General features: G+C 40.0%; 1 protein-coding gene across 1 annotated transcript in view; it reads left to right on the top strand.

The window, feature by feature from the left end:
• Positions 1 to 1740: 1740 nt before the first annotated feature.
• The window catches only part of PAIP2B (poly(A) binding protein interacting protein 2B), a 32667-nt gene continuing 22533 nt past the window's right edge, over positions 1741 to 11874 (top strand). Inside the window, exon 1 of the mRNA XM_026483310.4 lies at positions 1741 to 1944. The gene's annotated coding sequence lies outside the window, so the exon portion shown is untranslated. The remainder of the gene's footprint in view (positions 1945 to 11874) is intronic.

The raw sequence follows: 11874 nt of genomic DNA, 5'->3' as shown, positions 1-11874 counted from the left end.
TGCTGTAATTCTTATCTTCCCACCTCCCACTGTGAATGTAATGTACCTTTCTCTCTGTCTACTTTTAAGATTTTCTCTTTGTGATATCCCGTCATGAAGTTGTGAGACAGTGTCAGTGGTATGGAGGGAAACAACTGGAGCCCACCAACACCTCCCCACATCCCTTTGCTATCCTGTAGTATATCTTCATCCTTGAAGAGTATTTCTGATTGTGCAAGAAAACAATATGGACCTGAGGACCCTGTTTTTCAAAGCTTTGAGATCCTGTAAGCACCTCTCTCACCAGATAGCTGAAGGTCACCTTAGGAAAAGAAGCAACGGAGGGCGGGGAAGTTATTTTGTGGTCAGATTTTTTTTTCCCTAAAGAAGATAGGTATTTCTTGTAGGATCTGCTTACATTATTTAACCAGATCACATTAAAACCAGAGCAGACAATCCTAAAATTATGCCTAATAACACAACTGGGAAATACATGAAGCTGTGTGACTAGTGATCCTGGTGTTGAGCAATGTAGTGGCCCTGCTTACCATCCTCCTTCCTGTTCTTCACATTATTCATCTCTTTGCAATGCTGATTCCTCAAACAGATCTTAAACTGACCATCCTACCTAAGATAGCCATTCCTTCAACCATTCTTTAACCCTTGCTTTATCTTTCTTTATAATAATCACAACATGACATTTTACTATTTATTGGTTACTTGTTTATTGTCACTCTCCTCCATTAGAGAAAAAGTGCTATGGTTACATTTTCATTGTCTTATTCATATCATATACCCACAGCCTACGTGAGAGCCTGTAATGTCATATCATATGCACAATAAAATTTGTTGAATGAATGAATTTATTTATGTATTAACTTTATTATATTATTTATATTAAGTATATATTTAACATGTTTATTGCTACTTAATCGGATTTTATTTCACTGTCCTTTTCATTTTTATAATTAATCCACTCGTGTAATCACTTACTAAGCCTCTCCTCTGTGTTATGTGTACAATTGGCATGAGAGGTGGGGAGAGACAAAGATGTATAAAGACTTCGATAAAGAAATCCCCACTTCCTGAGAGATAAAATTCAAAGTCCTTAGCAAACAAAAAATGCGACACTCTAAATTTAAGGGGGAAATTTAAAAGCACTCAAGAAGTTAACTTTGTTTTTAGGCGTGTGAGAGAGTCCCTCTGCTTCTTTCCAACCCTTCCAAGGAGCCCAACTCCCAACTTCCCGATCGTGAAGCACGGCGCCAGCTCGCATCCAGCCTAGCTCAAAGCTCCTCCCTTAGTAATGGACAGTTAGGGAAATCCCACTGAGGCCCGCCCCCATGCCCCTCCTTGCTAGACTGAATGGCGCAACCCGGTGGGAGGGGCCGCTGCTCAGCCAATAGAAGGAAGCTCCAGCAAGAGCCTGTGTAAACAAACCCAGAGGTGCGGAGCCTTGGGCTCCTCCCCCGCGTGGGGGCTGGACGCATCCTTGGCTCAATGCCTATCCAGGACTAGCGCAATATTCTTTCAGCCAATCAGAGCCGGTGTCTCCCGAAAGGAGGCGCTCTATCCTGAGAGAAAGAACGAAGGGAGCAAAAAGACAGATGTTAATACCAATCGGAAGCTGGAACTTCTGAGGGAGTGGGCGGGAACTGCTTCACATTTAGACCAATAAGCAACACACATGCCCTTCTAGGTGACTGAGCGGCATCATCTTCGGTCCAATAGGCGAATGGGGCGGTGCCCAGCAACCAATGGCTTGGGTTCGGGGGCGGAGTAAGGAGCCAGTGTGCTGTAAGAGGTAACCTGGCGAGTGGCTGCGGCGCTTCTCCCGTGCGGTGGCTCACGCTTTGGTACTGGAGGCCGAGACTGTTCTGGCGACGGTGACTTCTGTGGCGACGGCTGAGGCTCTCGGAGGAGTGGCAGAGTACGACCTGGAGGAAGAGCTTCTGGTCAGCCCAGGTGGGCTCGGGACCCCGGCTGATGGGGAGGGGACTCGCGGGAAGCGCCGCTCTGCTGGCTCTGGGGGCGCCCTGCGCGTCCCTTTGCGCAGCCGTCGGGGCTGTGAGGGGCGACGCGCGCCTGTCCGAGCTCCTGTGGTGAGGGTAAGCCGGCGGTCCACGTTGTGGCCATCGGCGAGAAGGGGCGTTCGCTGGGGTTACTCTCTGCCTCTCGCGGGCGTCAGGGGGTCTTAGTCCCTTTCTCCCCGCACAGACGCGCTATTCCTCCCCCGCCCCTCAACTTCCCTGAGCCCCCTCAGCCTCCTTCGGACTGAAACCTCTGGCTTGCGAGTCACCTCACTACCCCAGTGCAACACCGCGAGGCAAACTGACCGGTGTTGCATCCCCCGGTCCCCTCCCCAGGCGGGTAGGGGGAGGAGTTGCGCGTTTTCACCCCTCCCCCATTCGCGGGCCCGAGTGCGTTATCTGCGTTTCTTCTACTCCCTCCACCTCCCACTTTACTCCAGCTTTCGGTCTTGATACCTAGTTTGAGTGAGGAGCCCTGGCCACTTCTCTGCTGCCTTCCGTTCTGCTAGTGAGTCCCTTACCCCTCCCACGTCCTAAATTTCATCCACATCTCTCATGGAAACTAACATTTTCCACTTGCTCCTTCCAAGCAGCTGGAAGGTGAAGGCAAAGAGAAGCAGAATACACAGTACAGGGAGTTTTGCAAGATTGGGAACTTTAATCAGTTTTGTTAATGGTAAACTCTTCTTGCCTTCCTTAAAATGGCATATGATTATAATACCCTCTCTGAAATCCTTGTCCCAATACAATTGTTTCGGTGATAGTTTCTGAAAATGCAGGTGAGAAGGGGTTTCTGGCCCCAAGAAATTTAAAATGTATTATTATTTTAAGTAGGCAGTTTTCATTATACTTTTTTTTCTTCTTTTTTTCCTCATTATACTTTAAATAGCTTAACTGGAGTGGCAGAGTTTGCAGTGTAAGGGCCTGTCCACCCTAGTTTATCATAAAATATACCACATACTTTAGCTATGTAGCACAATGTGATTTGATTACAACAAGAATATGGATAATATGGCTTTGAATCTGTTTAAAAACAATATTCTCTTTTCACCATTCACAGAGGATTTGTATTCACATTTACAGTATATCAGTTTGTGTTTTAATGGTATTGGTTTTACATAATAGTGCAGACTATGTTGTGCCTAAATAAAATTATCCCAAGAAATTTGTGGGGAAAAGTAACTTGTCACTTTAGAGTTTTGAAAATATTAATTTAGATATTGGACTGTAAGGGTTTTGTTTTTAGGAAATAGAAGTATTGGATTAAGTGTGATGGGCCCCTTAGGCTATGTGTGTATGAGAAAGAGTGCGCAAGAGAAAATACATGTGTACAGAACTTTGTAGGTTCTAAAAGTACTGGTTTCGTGACTTCATATAAATTGGTTTTGTTTTTCTCAGTTTGCAGAGGTGAAATTCAAGCAGTGAGTTTAATATGTACACTGTGTTTTGGCCAGAATTTTGCAAGTTCTTTTGAAAAATTCTCGTTTTCTTTATATGATATATATATATATATATATATATATATATATATATATATATATATATATATATATATTCCTTGTATTTTACTATGGTAAGACTATACCTTGTATATAGAGAAATAAATCTAGTAGAGTGAATTAAGAGAATCTTTACTCTGAGGAGGCAGCATTGCATTGTCTAATAGACCATATGTTTGAGCCCTGTTAATAAATCACATGAAAAAGGGGACGATCTTAAAGCTATTCTAGCAAATGCCCAGGTATTGAGGACAATAAAAATATTAATTACAGAATTATTAACAGTCATCAAAGAAAAGTCCTGGAAAAACTGCAAATCTCTGAGTTGGTTGCTGTTATGCGTTGGTATAGGCTGTGGTTGAAAACCAAAGTTATTTTTTTTTACAGTCTTTTCAGGTGTATTTGTGCTTAGTAATTACCCTTTTGCAGATTTAAAAGATTATAACTGATTTCTTCCTAGAGATCTTGTCTTTAAGGAGCCCACAGTTTAATGGGAGAGAAACCTGTAAACCAAGAATTAAATGCAGAGGGAGAGGTTCTGCAGTGCAGGGTAGTATGCAGGGCACAGAGAAGCACTGTGACCCCGTGTCCTGGCCGCATCTCCTGTTCTAGACTTTCTGAAGTGCCATTTCCTAAACCTACCTGTTTATTTTACACTTGGGTCTTTCTCTGTAGGTGCTATTCTCTCTCCTTGAAAGCCTTTTCTGCACCTTATATGCGTAGTGAGGTTCTATTTCAAAATCTTTTAAAGCCTGACACTGGCCTGCACTCCATCCAAATAATTATTTTCTATATCTTTCTGTTAGTTCATTATAGATAAGTATCTTTGATTCTCATTATTTACAGTAATTTTGGTCTATAAAGTCACCTAGAACACTAAATTAGTAAATACTGAACCACTGCTCCTAGGGAAATTATGTCCATATATACATCTTACATAGATTATAATATTATGTAAATACACTTCCTCCTGGTAAATTCTATTTTCCTTATTTTACAGTAGAGAAAATGAGGTTCAGAAGTGTTAAGTGACTTCCCTGAGGCCACTCTCTAACAAGTGCCAGAGTTAGGCTTCAAACCCTGTCTGATTGGCCCCTGAGCTGGAGCTTCTTGCACTACCCTGCACCGCCCCTACCACCTGTGTCCTCTAGTCATCCCTGTGTGAGACTGGAAACACAAATGCAGAGCACTACCTTCTTCCACCTTAGCTGAGAATGTGTTTGTGGGGTGACTCAATTTTTGCACTTTGTGCATGTCTGTGGATGACTGAGAAGGCATGGTGAGTGTCAGTTTTGTGGTTACAGAGAAATTTTAGTAAGTAGGAGAATTCGCAAATACAGGATCCATAAAAAAGTGAGGATCAACTGTACTTGTAAGTGACCTCCGGAGTCTATTTCACGATAACCTTTCTTGCAGTCCGCTGTAGAATGTTCCTTTAGCTTCTTTGAGAATTTGTTCACTTATTCGACAAATATTTATTAAGCACTTACTGTAAGCTAGGCTTTGTTTTAGACTCTGGTGAACAAAAAGATTAAGCTCTTTCCCTTACTGATATTATATTTGAGTAAGAGAAACAGTTAATAGCTCAGGGGAGAGGTCTGGGTTGAAGTGATAAATTAACTTGACCAGAGTAAAACCTGGTGTGCCCCTTCCACTTCATATCTCCTAGCATATTGACTTCCAGAACATTTCTGTTTTACTCTCTGCATAAACTCTTCCTTTAAGCCTCTCTCCATTAACCTCTGTCAACTTATAAGTGTCATCAGTTGATTGTGAGGCCATTTACCTGGCAGGATTTTCTAGAAGGATCAGGCTGATTTGGTCTTTGATTTCTGGCTTTGCCACTTACCAGCTGAGGGACTATAGTCAAGTTGTAGAACTCTTAAGCCTGTTTCCTAATTTCAAAAGTGGTGATATGATGTGTTAGGCCCTTGTCAATTGAAAAGAAGAGGCACACACATACTACCTTTGATCATGAGGGTTTAATGTAAATTTAAATGGGAAATCATCTCAGCAGCCATATTGTCCCTTGGCCCTACTGCTTTCAAAACCTTAAAAAACAATAGCTGAGCAGTATTTAGAAAAGGATTTGAGCTCTGGAGACCTGCCTTCTTTTACTTTGCTCACCCAACATTTCTATTTCCCAAGAGAGAACCTGATTGGATTGGTTTGTCACCTAAAATAGAGGACCCCTATTGGGCAGAATTTTGAGCCAAGCCATGCCCTAGGTGATCTCTCTCAAGTTCAGCCTGTAGATTGTCTTTAGTTGGGGCTCTGAGTGCTAGTCCAATTGATTGTGGCCCAAGAAACGGGGTTGGTTTCATGCATTATCTACTGAACAGATCTTATCATATATAAAAAGAACCACTTGGAGACAGTTTCTTCAGAAGACAGTTGAGAGTATAGCAGTCCTTAGAGCTTTAATGTTTAATAAAGAATGTAATAAAGTAAACATATGTCAAATATTCCATAAGTCTTCCTTTTGGTATTACATTTAATATTATTACAGTGTGGTTATTTGTTTATATGGCTGTCTTCCTTACTAGACTGTGAGCTCCATGAATGTGGGGTCCACATTTTCATTTTTCTTTCTTTCTTTCTTTCTTTCTTTCTTTCTTTCTTTCTTTCTTTCTTTAAAAGATTTTATTTATTTATTTGAGAAAGAGAGAGCAAGGGAACAAACAAGGGGAGGAGCAGAGGGAGAGAGATAAGCAGACTTCACTCTGAGGGCAGAGTCCGACATGGGGCTCAATCCCAGGACCCCGAGATCATGACCTGAGCTGAAATCAAGAGTTGGATGCTTAACTGTGCCACCCAGGCGCCTCTCCACGTCTTCATCTTTCTGTCCTTCATGTCTACATAGTAATAGGTGCATAAATGTCTGATTTGAGAAATTCCTTTCACTTCCTGAAAGGATGGGAAGATATGAAGGCCTCCCAAAGAAAGTATTTTTTAACCTGATTCTTAAAGGACGAGTAGGAACATTTTCCAGATATATAAAACTTTGAGACAGCATTCCAAGCAGGGACCAGCAGGTACAAAGGCACAGAGATATAAACAAACAAAAATCACCTAAGGCAAAAACTGTGAATGGGCTTGGCTAGAGGACATGTCACAACTGAGTTAACTCAGACCACTGCTGCTCAGTAAAGGATACAAGTTTTAGGGAGAGAGCATAATATTCTCAAGGTGTTGGCAAGGTTTCACTAACAGTTTAGAAATACAGGAATTGAATTATGGGGAACTGTTATACCTGAAGAAGTGACTTTGTTTACTTCTTCATCATGAAGCTCATATGTGCCCTACACCGTTCAAGGTGTTGAAAACATAATCAAACATATTTTCAAGGAGCTCACCAGCAAGGAGACAAATGGATGACCTGATTTATCATGTGTTAAGTGAGATAATAGAGATATAAATAAATGCTGTGTAAACCAGGAGAAAGGAGCAGTTAGTAATATAGAGAGCACTGGGGAAGATTTCTCAAATGAGGTAATATTTGAGCAAGGCTTTGGTGGGTGAAGAGGAAGGAGTTCACTAGATTGAACATAGGAAATTTTTAAAGAATTAATACTTTTGTGTTAGGAAAGATTTAAGAATTACCTGTTTTTGCTGTATCTGTTGTGGGTGTTCAATTAGTAACTACTTTTATTCAAGCAGTTAGTCTAAACACGAGATGTAAATAGTTATTCCATAGTAGAAGAATCTTGTGTCAAAATAAACTGGGTTAAACAAAGGTTTCTGTGATGCAGGACTTCTCTAGAGCCTTTATTATATTAATGTCCACTGTGAATTGTGGCTGTCCAAAAGGGGTGCATTGTATTTAACCATGGTCTTTCCTTTCTACCCCTCTGAGACATATCTAATCATATTTTGGAACAATATCATATGAGACATAGTTTGAGGAATGCTGAATCAAATATACTTTGGGGCATCTGGGTGGCTCAGTCACTTAGGCATCTGACTCTTGATTCTGCCTCAGGTCATGATCTCAGGGTTGTGAGATTGAGCCCTGTGTCAGGCTCTGCACTGGGCATGGAGCCTGCTTAAGATTCTCTCTCTCTCCCTATCCCTCTTGCCCTTTCCCCACTCCCTCTATAAAAAATAAAAGTAAAATAAAAAAATAAAACCTTTTTAAAATATACTTTAACAAACCAAGATTTATCAGTGGACTCCATGTGCATTATAAAATAACCTGTGTAATTTTTTTAAGATTTTATTTATTTATTTGGCAGAGAGAGAGAGCAAACACAAGCAGGGGGAGTGGGAGAAGGAAAGAGAGAAGCAGATTCCCCGCTGAGTAGAGAGCCCAATGTGGGGCTCGATCCCAGGACCGTGGGATCATGACCTGGGCTGAAGGCTGATGCTTAATGAACTGAGCCACCCAGGCACCCCTAACCTGTATGATTTTACAGGAAAGAAGGAGAGACATTGGGGAGAAAGAATAGATCCTAGTCAACTTATTATCATCTTGGTTAGTAAGTCCCAAACTTAAAAAAATGTATATTTTATAATCACCCCTTTGAAAGTATGGCTTATTCGTATTTTGAAATTCTATGAGGTGTTTGGAGACCAGACTAAAGCAGGAGTGAAAGACAAAGGTTGTCTTGAAGGTGAGAATCTTCCAACTTGAGAGGATGTTACTTTTATTATGCATTAATTTTGGGCCACACTAGATATATATTTTGCCAGTTAATAGTAATTTATTTAGAAGCATCCAGACCCTCTCCTAACTCCGGAGTTTTGGGAGTTATATGCTAGCATTCTTCCTTCAATAAGATCTGATTATATGAGCTTTAGGGACTGAGGCCTTATACTGTATAATTTTAATTCATCTGTCAAATTCTGATTATGTGAGTAACTCCTGAAGTATTATTAAAATTAAGGAAGCGGGGCGCCTGGGTGGCTCAGTCGTTAAGCATCTGCCTTTGGCTCAGGGCGTGATCCCGGCATTCTGGGATCGAGCCCCACATCAGGCTCCTCTGCTGGGAGCCTGCTCCTTCCTCTCCCACTCCCCCTGCTTGTGTTCCCTCTCTCTCTGGCTGTCTCTCTCTCTGTCAAATAAATAAATAAAATCTTTAAAAAAAATAATTAAGGAAGCAACAGTTATGTTTTTGAAAGTGCGCTGAATTTGCAGTCAGAAGATCTAGGTTTGAAATTTGTCTCTGCCGAGCTTTCTATTTGAATGACTTTGAGCACAACTGCCTAACCCTCTGTTGCCTCCTTTTCCGTTTTGATAGAATGAAAATACATAGGGTTAGTGTAAGAATTAAATTCTGCGCATAAACATACTTTAGGAAATCTGAAGAACTCACTGTACAAATATACGACAGAGCAAAGGAATATATCCAGCTTAGTTTGAATTAATGTTTTATTTATCATTTTTAATTTTATATCACAGAAATAGTACATTACTTTTGTAAAATTAGAAAGCATTGATGGGCAAAAGGTATGGGAAGAAGCAACAAAGCACTCCATAGACCCACCATACTATGGGTATATTTTATACTTTTTATGCACATACATCATTTTTTATAGAAATGTGTTCATTTGCATGTTTCAGTCATTTTATTTTTATGAGATGAATCCCGTAAGAGTACAATTGCTTGATTCATGGAATCGTTCCATCTTTTGCTACATAATGTTGTATATAATGAGAACTAGAAAAGGGGTTACCTCTCAGCCTGGTGAACGGGTGTCCTTGTAGTCATCTAATATCTGAACCATCCCAGAAGCTTCATCAAAGGCACATTCAGAAACGAATCTGATGTATGTATGTGGTTATGCTTAGCATTGTTTGTAATAATATGATAGGGATGACCCCAGTGTTTGGTTAAGTAAACTGTGGTACATGCAAACCACGGAATGTTGGATAGTTGTAGAAAAGAATGAGGAAGCCTATGGACTGACCTGATGGAGAAGAGCTCTAAGATATATTGCGATTTTTTTAAAAAGAGGCACAGCATGCAACCATGTATTTGGTATGCTACTTTTTGTGCTGAGAAATAAAGAAGGGTGGAATAAGAATATACATTTATTTATATTTGCTTATAATTGCAAAAAGAAATTCTGAAACGATAATATAAGAAGCCAATGGAAGAAATAGGAGTAGAGATAGGATTTTGCCATATGCCTTTATATATATTTAAAACAATTTTTTGAATCGTGTTTGTGTTACCTTTTCAAGAAATATGTGAATGAATGAATTAATGAATGAATGAATGAAATGGGGTTATGAGAAAGAAGAAAGGGTCATAAGGGGTGCCCATCTTTTTGATGTCAGGTGAACACATAGCAACAGTAGCAAAGATTAGAAGATTGGCCCCAAGTAGCAAGGGTCTGGCAGGGTTTTTTTTTTTTTTCTTCCTTTACTCAATTTTGTATATTTAAAAAATACTTTGAACACAATAAAACAACTGAAAACAATGTTTCCAGATGGTCGCCCCATGGCTTTAGTAGCTGCTTTCTTTTACATGTTCACTTGTAGTATTTTTTAATGCATACATATTCTTTTCAATTGTAATCACCCTTTTCATATTTTTTAACCTACCTAGTTATGTTTTTTCTGTGTTGCTACTGGAGGACCCTTAAAAATAATGAAGATAAGGGCACCTGGGTGGCTAAGTCAGTTAAGCATCTGCCTTCAACTTAGGTCATGATCTGGAGTCCTGGATCGATGGAGCCCCACTTTAGGCTCCCTGCTCAGTGGGGAGGCTGCTTCTCCCTCTCCCTCTGTCCCTCCCCTGCTCCTGCTCTCTCTGTCTCTGGCTTTCTCTCTCTCTCTCTCTAATTATTTAATTAAAAAATAATGAAGATAGGGCAACTTTGTCCAGCGCACATCCTTTTTTTTTTTAATTAATGATTTTTTATTATATTATGTTAGTCACCATACAGTATACCCCCGGTTTCCGATGTAAAGCTCAATGATTCATTAGTTGCGTATAACACCCAGTGCACCATGCAATACGTGCCCTCCTTACTACCCATCACCGGTCTATCCCATTCCCCCACCCCCCTCCCCTCTGAGGCCCTCAGTTTGTTTCTCATAGTCCATAGTCTCTCATGTTTCATTCCCCCTTCTGATTACCCCCCTTTCTTTATCCCTTTCTTCCCCTACTGATCTTCCTAGTTCTTATGTTCTATAGATGAGAGAAATCATATGATAGTTGTCTTTCTCTGCTTGACTTATTTCACTTAGCATTATCTCCTCCAGTGCCGTCCATGTTGCAGCAAATGTTGAGAACTCGTTCTTTCTGATAGCTGAGTAATATTCCATTGTATATATGGACCACAACTTCTTAATCCAGTCATCTGTTAAAGGGCATCTCGGCTCCTTCCACGATTTAGCTATTGTGGACATTGCTTCCAGCGCACATCCTAAAAGTGGACTGATTGACCTCAAGAGGTGGGAATTCAAGCCCTGTAGTCTGTGTGTGACAGACATACATGAGGAAAATAAGAAAGATTTAAATATGTATAAATGAAAACATTTCTCCCTAATTATAAAAGAAGCCACACTTTCTTAACAATAATTCGAAAACAAAATATAAAGAAAAATGATCTGTAATTTTGCTACCCAAAACATTCTGTTTTTTTGCTTTTTAGACCTTTTATTATGCATAGAAACATTTTTTAAGGTAGAATCATGATATATATATATATATTTCTGGCAACTACTGAGATGCTCATGTAGGTTTTTTTTTTCCTTTGCCTGTTAATGTGAAAAAATACATTTTTATGTTTCATAATTTTAGACTATCCATGCATTTCTGGGCTGAACCATATTGGTCAGTGTTGTTGTTTTGTTTTTAAATAAATTGCTTGATTTTATTTGCTCATGTTTTATTTGAAAATATATGTCTATAGCATGGAAATTGGTCTGTAGTTTATCTTTTGTGCTATTTTTGCTCTGTTTAATGTATTGAGCTACCTGTAAACTAATGATTAGAAGGCTCTCTTCATTTGTGCTCTTTAACAGTTGCATGGGAACTATCTGCTTTTTGAAAGTCGGTGCTTTGTGGACTGCAAACTGGTCTTGCCCCCTTCTTTTAAAATGCAATAATATTAGGGCAAGCGAAGTTTTAACACAGTGATTTTAGTATAAACAAGAGCAGAACAGTATGTAATTGCTTTTGTGTGATAATGGTGTTCTTGGTGTCTTTTCATTACCCAGGTGAGATGTGAGGTATTACATTCACCATCTGAGGGTTTACGGGACCTTTGTTTCAGTATTGAACAGATGTGACTGTTTTATTCTGCAGCCTTGCAGATATACAAAATGTGCCTCCCAGGACTCTGCTTTATCCCCACTGAAAGCAAGAAGTAATGCAGTGAAACTTTGCCTACCTAGAACCTTTTAAAGAATG

This window comes from Ursus arctos, unplaced genomic scaffold (genome assembly GCF_023065955.2).
Source record: "Ursus arctos isolate Adak ecotype North America unplaced genomic scaffold, UrsArc2.0 scaffold_8, whole genome shotgun sequence".
NCBI classification, from domain to species: domain Eukaryota; kingdom Metazoa; phylum Chordata; class Mammalia; order Carnivora; family Ursidae; genus Ursus; species Ursus arctos.
Note: the sequence above shows the minus strand (reverse complement) of the source record. Positions and strands in the feature narration are given on the sequence as shown.